This window comes from Lactuca serriola, chromosome 5 (genome assembly GCF_051521515.1).
Source record: "Lactuca serriola cultivar US96UC23 chromosome 5, Lser_US96UC23_V15, whole genome shotgun sequence".
In the NCBI taxonomy this organism is placed as follows: Eukaryota; Viridiplantae; Streptophyta; class Magnoliopsida; order Asterales; family Asteraceae; genus Lactuca; species Lactuca serriola.
Window position 1 is genome coordinate 139,662,682 of NC_136412.1, and position 9,055 is coordinate 139,671,736.

Sequence of the window (9,055 nt, forward strand, 5' to 3'; positions counted from 1 at the left end):
AGGTAAATAGAAGATTATAAGTTCTAACTAAACCTAAACCAAATTTAAAAAATCCTAATGTAAATCGACAAAGCACTTGCAGGGTGGAAGCGGTACCTGACATATGATTATCGATTGTTGAGTACACTCGTGCAATATAAAAGAGAGAATAAGAGTTAACAAGGTAAAATCAAACTAATAAGGACGATGAACAGAACCCAAATAGAGCTCATGAACTTAACAAATCAGAATCGAATTCTATAATAAATGGAGAAACAGAATAAACAAAAAGCACAAACCTAGAAAAAAAAGGATGATGTTCATTGATGTCATTTGAGGTTAGTGTTGGTGGTTGTATCGGAGGTTAGAGTTAGAATTTCAAACACAATAATAAGTATGAAGATGTAATCTAATCTTTAATTAAACACCCAAATATCGATTAAAAATCGTCTTTGCTTCGAGATGATAAGGTAATTTCTTGACTGCTTTGTTCATCTTTATTCTTTAAGAGGGAGAGATATGGAAGAGGAGATTTGTTGTGAGATCTAAGGGAAGATCCATGTTGAAACACGAAAGGCTCCTTGGAAAAAGTATCATTGGTCGTTGTGAAATAGGCGGTGGTACACAAATGTCTCGCTACGCCAGCGCTTGAGCTTCATAGAGGAAGACAACTGTCCTAGGTGTGTAAAACATGCATTGGACTATAACAATGGTGAGAGTGAAAGAACAGTGTTTCACGCGTTAAAAAGGAACCCTTTGTGAGCTTCACAAGCTCTTCTAAAGAAAAAACCTTTTCGTATATATATATATATATATATATATATATATATATATATATCAGTGTTGTAAATATCGGCCTAGGCCGCCTAGACGCTAGGCGGTCTGCAACTGATTACGATTAGGGGTGCTAGGCGGAAATTGGTCAATATCGGTCAAACTCGGGCTAGGCGGTCCTCGGCGGTCCTTGGCGGGAAGATTTTAAAAAATTCAAATTTTCAAATATTATATCAAAATTTTCAAAACTTCAAAATTTTAAATTTTTAAATATTCAAAATTTCAAATATTATACCAAATATTTCAAAAATTCAAAATTTAAAAATTTTAAATTTTCAAATACTATATTTTCTTAGGATATATTAAGTTTTAAAATAGTTTTATTAGTAATTTATGGTCCCCGATTAATCATCCGATTAATCTTCGCCAAACCGATTAATCGCTTGACCCCAGTCGACCGCCAAGCGATTTTTACAACCTTGATATATATATATATATATATATATATATATATATATATATATATATATATATATATATATATATATATGGGTTTTATTATTATTATTATTATTATTATTATTATTATTATTATTATTATTATTATTTTGCCTTTAGAGGGTATCAACATGTATTTTACTGGTTATTTTCGTACTTTTACCCACATTAGAAGGTAGCATTGCTTTGTCAAGTGCCAAGTAACCAAGTGAGTGAACAGGATCCCCAAATTTTTGAAAAACTACAACAACTACAATCAAACATGGTGTCACACCCCTCAAAAAATCTATACCCACAAGTCGATCAATCAATATTTCTCATTTTCATCAACAAATCGTTCAGTTCCATCCATGTACGCAATGCTTGAGACAAAAGATCTCGCTGAGAAACTGTAACATCCATACAAATCATGCCAAATTTAAACTTTTTAAAACATTTCAGAACTAATGATTATTACAAAGCTTGTATTCAAAATATTATAATGTTAGAGTATCCTAGAATCAAATCATAAAATCATGAAATATGAGCAGCTGTATGATCACGCCTTCGCCTTTTCACGATCATCAGAAGTACTTGAAACAATAATTGATAAATGTAAGCTCGAAGGCTTAGTGAGTGACCCCCAAAATACCAACGCCATATAGATATAATCATATTATATAAACCAATACAGTATGCCTAATGAGCCATTAGTCTGACTGGACCGCTTCGCAGGCCATCAGTCTATCTGGACCGCTCTCCGAGCCTTCGACACGTCTGGACCACCTCTCAGGGCCTTCAGCCTATCCGGACCGCTTGCCGAGCCTTCGGCCTGACTATATGTCATCGTAGTTTTGTAGTCTATCCGGTCCACCCTGGGTATCTTGGCGTACAGCACAAAACAGGACCTTTCTCAACCCAATCCCCCAATCCAACTAACATGTGCACATAAATATCATACGCTAGCTAGCATATACAGATAATCATACAGATCTAACAGATCACTAACATGGCAACCATCCTATAACCAGGATACAGATCTAACTGATCACTAACATAGCAACCATCTTATAACCAGGATTTGGATCTAATAGATCACTAACATAGCATGATCCTATAAACCAGGATACCGACCTACCAAGTCACTAAGCATATCACCAACCTAATTACCGGGATGTAAATCGATAAGCATATCATATAATAAACCCATATACAAATTCGATAAAGGCCAGCATTGGTGCCTTAGACCCTGTTGATATAGTGAGGAGAACTCACCTCACGAGTAGCTTGAAGTGGTCAAGTCAAACTCCACCAAATTCAGCTCCTAGTCCAACACCTACATCCACCAATGATCAAATTCCATAAATTCCCAAATTACCAAAATACCCACAAAAGTCAAACTAGTCGACTTGGTCATAGTAAAAGTCAACGGTTAAAGTCAACAGTCCAGGTTGATCTAACTCGTCGAGTACAGCTAACAACTCGTCGAGTTCCTTGAGAACTCATCAAGTCATAAAACTCTAACCGACTCGCCGAGTTTCCAACCAACTCGTCGAGTCAATGCGTGTCTAGAAGTTGGGGTAAAACCCTAACTGACTCGTCGAGTCCTCTTACTGACTCGCGGAGTTCATGAACAATCAAATACGGGCAACCTTCCTCTGAATCGCCGAGTCGGCTAAGCGACTCGTCGAGTTCATGCAGTCCATCACTTATATAGATGTTTTTAAGCCACCCAAAGCTCCATGTTGCAGATCCAACCTCCTAAGGCATGGTTTCCACGTAAAGTTGCAAACTTTACGTGCACACATGGTCCTAAATGCCAAAAATAGATTAAGGGAAAGGTTAACTGAACAGGAAAGGCCCAAGCTTGCCAAATCTCATAACTTTATAGCTATTGGGAGCAAGGGGAGTCCAGACCTAAAGTTACAACTTCAGATCTTGCCCTAATACTCGAAATGACTCCCAAATGTGCTAAAGATAGCCCTAAATCCAAATATGAAGAGATTTATGTATCTAATTAGATATGATTTATATGGACTATATTCATTTTCACATTCTTGTTCAATAGTTGTTCTTATACATTTAGTCACATATGATTTCTGTACACAAGATTCATTTTTGCGTTTATGATTAAATAGTTTTTTTTATTCTTTTTCCACATTAATCATATGTGATTAATACATCAAATCACATATGATTAAATAAATAAGAAAAAAACATTGAATCATGAATATTATCAATAAAAAATCATATGCGATTTGATACATATAATCACATGTGATTAACTACATGAGTACAACTATTGAATTGAGAAAGAATAATGAAGCTTGTCCACATAAATCATACGTGATCAAATACATATAATCACATATGATTAAATATATTAGAACAATTATTAAATCGACGCAAGAATAAATATTTTCCATATGAATCATACATGATTAAATAAATATAATCATATGTGATTATATATATCCAATCATATATGATTTATGTGGATGAGATTCAATGTCACATTCTCGATTCAATAATTATTCTTTGTCTACTATAATCATATGTGATTAAATACATATAATCATGTGATTATATGTATCTAGTCACATATGATATATACGGAAAAAAAATAATGATGTCTATATAAATCATATGTGATTAGTGTTAGGGTGCAAAGTTCTTCATATATGACTTTGTAGATGGTTTGACTTTTGTAGAATCACTTGCATGTGGTGAATTAGCCTTATGACTAATGAGTATGAGAGAGCGAGAGAGAGACATGTAAACACCTCTATATAAGGTGGCTTCATACCACTTGTAGAGGTGTGCTTGAGAGATGAAGTCATAGTGATTAGTGAGTGAGATATTTATGAAGTTCTAGACTAGATCCCTTTTTTTACTCATTTACTATGATCGAATATATCTTTTAGCACCCAAATCAGCATGTTCATTGTGCATACTTTAATTCCGCATGTCAAAACATGTTCTTATGTCACTACAATTGGTATTCGATTGGGTGTTCTTGATTGGATCAAGAATTGATCCTTGATGGCTATCTTGATTTGGTGATTATTCATGTTCTTATTGATCTTTGTGATTAGAGAGTGTTGTGTGTTCTAGAAGTCGAATTTTTCCTTGATTTGATCCATAATTCGACTTTCTCTCTCTAGAATACTTATTTGTGTCTCTTTCTCTCTCTAGAAAACCCATTCAAAACCACTTTCTCTCTCTAGAAATTTTCAAGTTCGTGTAATCATGGAGAAATGGATGATACATAGTAAAGATGTTCAATGTGAATGCACTTTTGAATATCTTCTTTATAGCTTGACGGTTGGATTGAAAAGTGAATGTGATATCGTTGTAAATGGAGAAAAGAATGAAGTTGGAGAATTAATTAGTTGTCCAATTTTTCAAACCAAATATTAGTTTGATCATTTGGTTACAACATATCAAAAGAGATGAAGAAATAAGAAAGAAAGTGAAGTCATAAAGGGAATTCCTCATGCTGAATGCAAATATGGAAGTAATAAACTTGAATATTATGCAGATTATTGTGAAGCTCAGGAAGGTGTTCTTGATGATGATCATGATGTTCAAGAAAAAGGAGTTCAAGTTGATTTTCAAGATGAAAAAGTTTTTTGTTTGATTGGAGTTCAAACAGACAATATTTTGTATTCTTGTGATTTGTTTGAAGGAATGATTCCCTATCGGAAGCCGGTGATTCAAGAAATTCACAAATATCAAACTCCAAAAGATTTGATTCCAACTCACAAAGTTGATGTTGTGGAAAGCAGGTTTGTTAATGAAGTCAAGTTTTCAAGATGTAAAAAGATGAGAAAGAAAAAGAAGAAGAAAATCAACTAGAAAAATAAGCGGGTTACTCACAAAAATCGTCAAATGTTGTGAAGCCAAAATCAGTGAAGCAAATTTGGGTTCCGAAGCAACAATCTTCAAAGGTTGCATTGAATTTGAAGTCAAAACCCAAATGTGTTGGTAGTTCTTTTGAAGATGTTCTAGGATCGTTGAAGAACACGAAGAACACAAAGAACGAGTTATACATCACGCAAAGTGGTTGGTATAATGTTCAATTTTGGAGATTTTCTTATTCCAACAAAAGAACCAAGGTCTTTCAATTTTGATTCGTTCGTTGAAAATGGATCTCGATTCGTCAAAAAGGTATCTCAAATTCTCAAATGGATTCCAAAACGTCCATGATTTCGATTCATTCGTTGCATTTTTGGTTCATGATCGTTTGACTCGTTGGATCAAAATTTTCTTGAAAAACCCCATTGATGATCCAATATTTTTTTTAATTGATCAAATCCAAAACAATATTTGAAATCAATTGTTGTATCATTTGGAAATCCTTTGTTCATCCGATCAATGCATTTAGCCCAAATTCAAGCCCAAAAATCAAAGATATGATACCGTTCATTATCACGATTTAAGCACAACATTTGAGTCGTTACTGTTCAGGTTCGATTTCTATGTGCCCAAGAATTATCTACTATTCATGAAGCCTAAAGTATCATTTTATCGAAATCAGAAACACTTCGTTCATTCTTGTTCTTCACTCACTTCCAGTTATTGTATTCTCGGTTAAAGATGATAGCTAATGAGATTTCATCTTCTTGTTTTTAACAATCGATGTGTTTTTTTCTTGTGAATCGATTGTTATAAAATCGGTTATGATCAAGAGATCTATATCAAATTCAATTACCAGTCAAACAAACTTCAGATAGTCAAAATTTGATATTTTGATTATGAAGGATATCATTTTGGGTTTCGATTGAAGAAAAGATTGAAGTCATTGATATTGATAGTGTTTTCTGTTGGTATAATGAATTCTATTTATTCAAAATCGAATTCTGTAATTCAATTTGCTTTTGAGATCGAGTTTATTTGTTGACTATCGATTTCGAAGGATCAATGTTCGAAGATTTGTTATTTGGAGTCGTTGATATGCGATGGCTTGGATTGATGACGAATTTGGAATCGATGTTTGAAGGCTTGAGTTTTATAATTGGTGGATTCAAAGTTGATTTAGTTTTTGATTAAGATTCGGTTGATGATTGAGATACAAAGGATTAAGAAACGAAGAATTTTTGGTGCGTACGAATCAGTCGAAGGGTCACTTGATCAAAAATTAAAATTGTTGATGACGAAATTTGATTCTTGGAGTTTATTTTCTAGGTTCGCAAATGGTGGAATCGGTAGAATCGATTTGAGATTATGGTCACTGTGATTTTGATTCGAAGGGTCCATTGAATTATACGAAGTGATTTTGATTCGAAGGGTCCATTGAATTATACGAAGGGTGTTTATTGGTAGAGATATTTTGATACGAATGGTTGAAATTTCGTATGAATGACATAAGAGTGAAAAGTTACGAAACTAGTCCCTGATCTTACGAAAGTTTAACATTTTTAATAACCCTTCGAATGTTGAAACAAACTCTTCGTATGATTGCTAAAAGCTTCGTATGATATGAACAAAAAGCAAATGTTTCGAAAACACTCCCTGCACCTTCGAATATTTGGCACTTCGAAAATTAATTGAAGTTTCGTATGTTTGACACTTTTTACCCAAATTCGAAAATTGTTTGAGGCTTCCTATGTTTGGGGTTACTCTTCGTATGATTTAAAGAAAAATAGCAGAATTGTCGAAAATAGTCCCTGAGGTTTCGAATGCTTGGCAGTTCGTACCCAAATTCGAAAAATGACTGTTTTTGCTGAATATTGAAGAAAATGCATTTCAGGCCCCTGCAGTTTGTGCAAATTGATGCTTTCTACCCAAATTTGAAAAAGGGGGAGAGTTTTGCATATTTAGCTTTTTTTGGCGCAACGGGTCCCTACAAAATTCAGAAAGTGACACTTTTTACCCGGTTTTTGAAAAATCTTGCAACTTTCACCCAAAAAGTCAAAAATTTTCACAAATTGGAAATTTTTAGTGGCTTTTTCGTGATTATTTTCCATGCAAGATTTTTGATGATTCATTTTTGGTACACATCAAGGAGGAGTATTGTATTGTTCATTCATCGGGCACTTCTCATCCTTAATGAGTTTTATAATCATTTTTTGATTATAAAAAGGGGAGAATGATGAGTATTCGAAGTCGCTTTCTCAGATATTCGTTTGCGGATTTGAAGACCGGTGTTAATTCTTGGGGGAGTTTTGGTCTTGATCACGCTAGCTTGTTCGAAACTAAAGTCGGGGCATCCAATCCTAACTTTTAGGAGAGGAATGTTAGGGTGCAAAGTCACGCTTGGATGAGGCTTTTCCCACTTGTATGTGTAATGAGGTGCTTTTCCTTTATAAGGAAGTGAGTGACACTCATTTTATGTAAGGAACCATTTTGGAGTGTTAGACTAGAGAGAGAAACTTTGTACAAACTCATTTGTATATTCTTTCTAGATCTAATATGAGCTTACAACGATTTATTTACTAGTTGTGTTCTTGATTTTACATGATTATTCACTAGATTTTTCATATTTCGCACATGCCATCAAAATCAACACCACATCAATTGGTATCCATAACGTGGTTTACTCAGAATCGTTCTTTTATTCATCGACATTTCAATATCACTCCATATGAAATAATCAATAATCGAAAACCAAATGCTAAATTTTTCCCTGTATTTGGTTGTAGGTGCTTTATCATGAATCTCAAGGATAATCTTTTGAAGTTTCAAGCTAAGGCTGACGAAGGAGTGTTTTTGGGATATTCGCACAATTCGGTTGCATATAGAGTGTTAAATAAATGAACACGAAAAGTCGAAGAAACATTCAGTCTTACTTTTGATGACTATTATGTTAAACAAGTTGACAAACTCTTTGAACAAAATCCGATTATTAATGAATCAATTGATGAAACTGAAATTATAACTTCATCTGATTTTGATTATGATTTAATTTTTTGTGTTCCTGAGAGGACTCTAGATGCTGAAGTTTATGCGAATGATAATAATCAATCAGAATCTTCGAAGCACATTGAGGGATCAGATCTTACCCAAATTCCTGATCATACTATTTCAACATCGAATTCTCCAAGAATTGGAGAAAGTATGCTAAATAATCCAGTGGAGGGAGAGAACTTGGATACAAATACTCAAATTGAGGGGGGGGGCATTCTTTCGAGGGGGAGAATGGGAGAATGAAAGAAGATGTTGAGGAGGAGCATCTAGTTGAGGGGAAGCAACAAAATCAAAATAACAGTGATACGATAAGTCTTGATCTAAATGATGAATTTCACGAAATTAATGATAATCTTTTTGTTGCAGGATCGGAAAATGAAGATTTATACGAAGATGCACATTTGGATTTTGATGCAGCATATCCACCACTCGAAAAATGAACAAAAGATCATCCGAAAGAACAAGTAATTGGGAATCCACAAGATGGAGTTTTAACGAGAGCTCAACTTCGTGCAAAGAATGAGGTATTAAATACTCATAAGGAATTTTGCATGTTCAATGTTTTCATTTTGAAAATCGAACCAAAGACAAATAAGGATGCAATGGAACACTCTGATTGGGTTTTTGCAATGCAATCCGAATTGACTGAGTTTGAACGAAATAATGTTTGGAGATTAATTCCTAAACCTAAAAAATATTTCGATTGTCGGGTTAAAATGGATTTTCGAAAATAAAACCGACAAAGATGGAAACATTATTCGAAACAAAGCCAGACTTGTTTTAAAAGGTTACTCACAACAAGAGGGAATAGACTATGAAGAAACTTTCGCCCCTGTCGCAAGACTCGAGGCTGTTCGTATATTTCTGGCTTATTCGGCTCACAAAGATTTCGATGTATATCAAACGGATGTGAAGT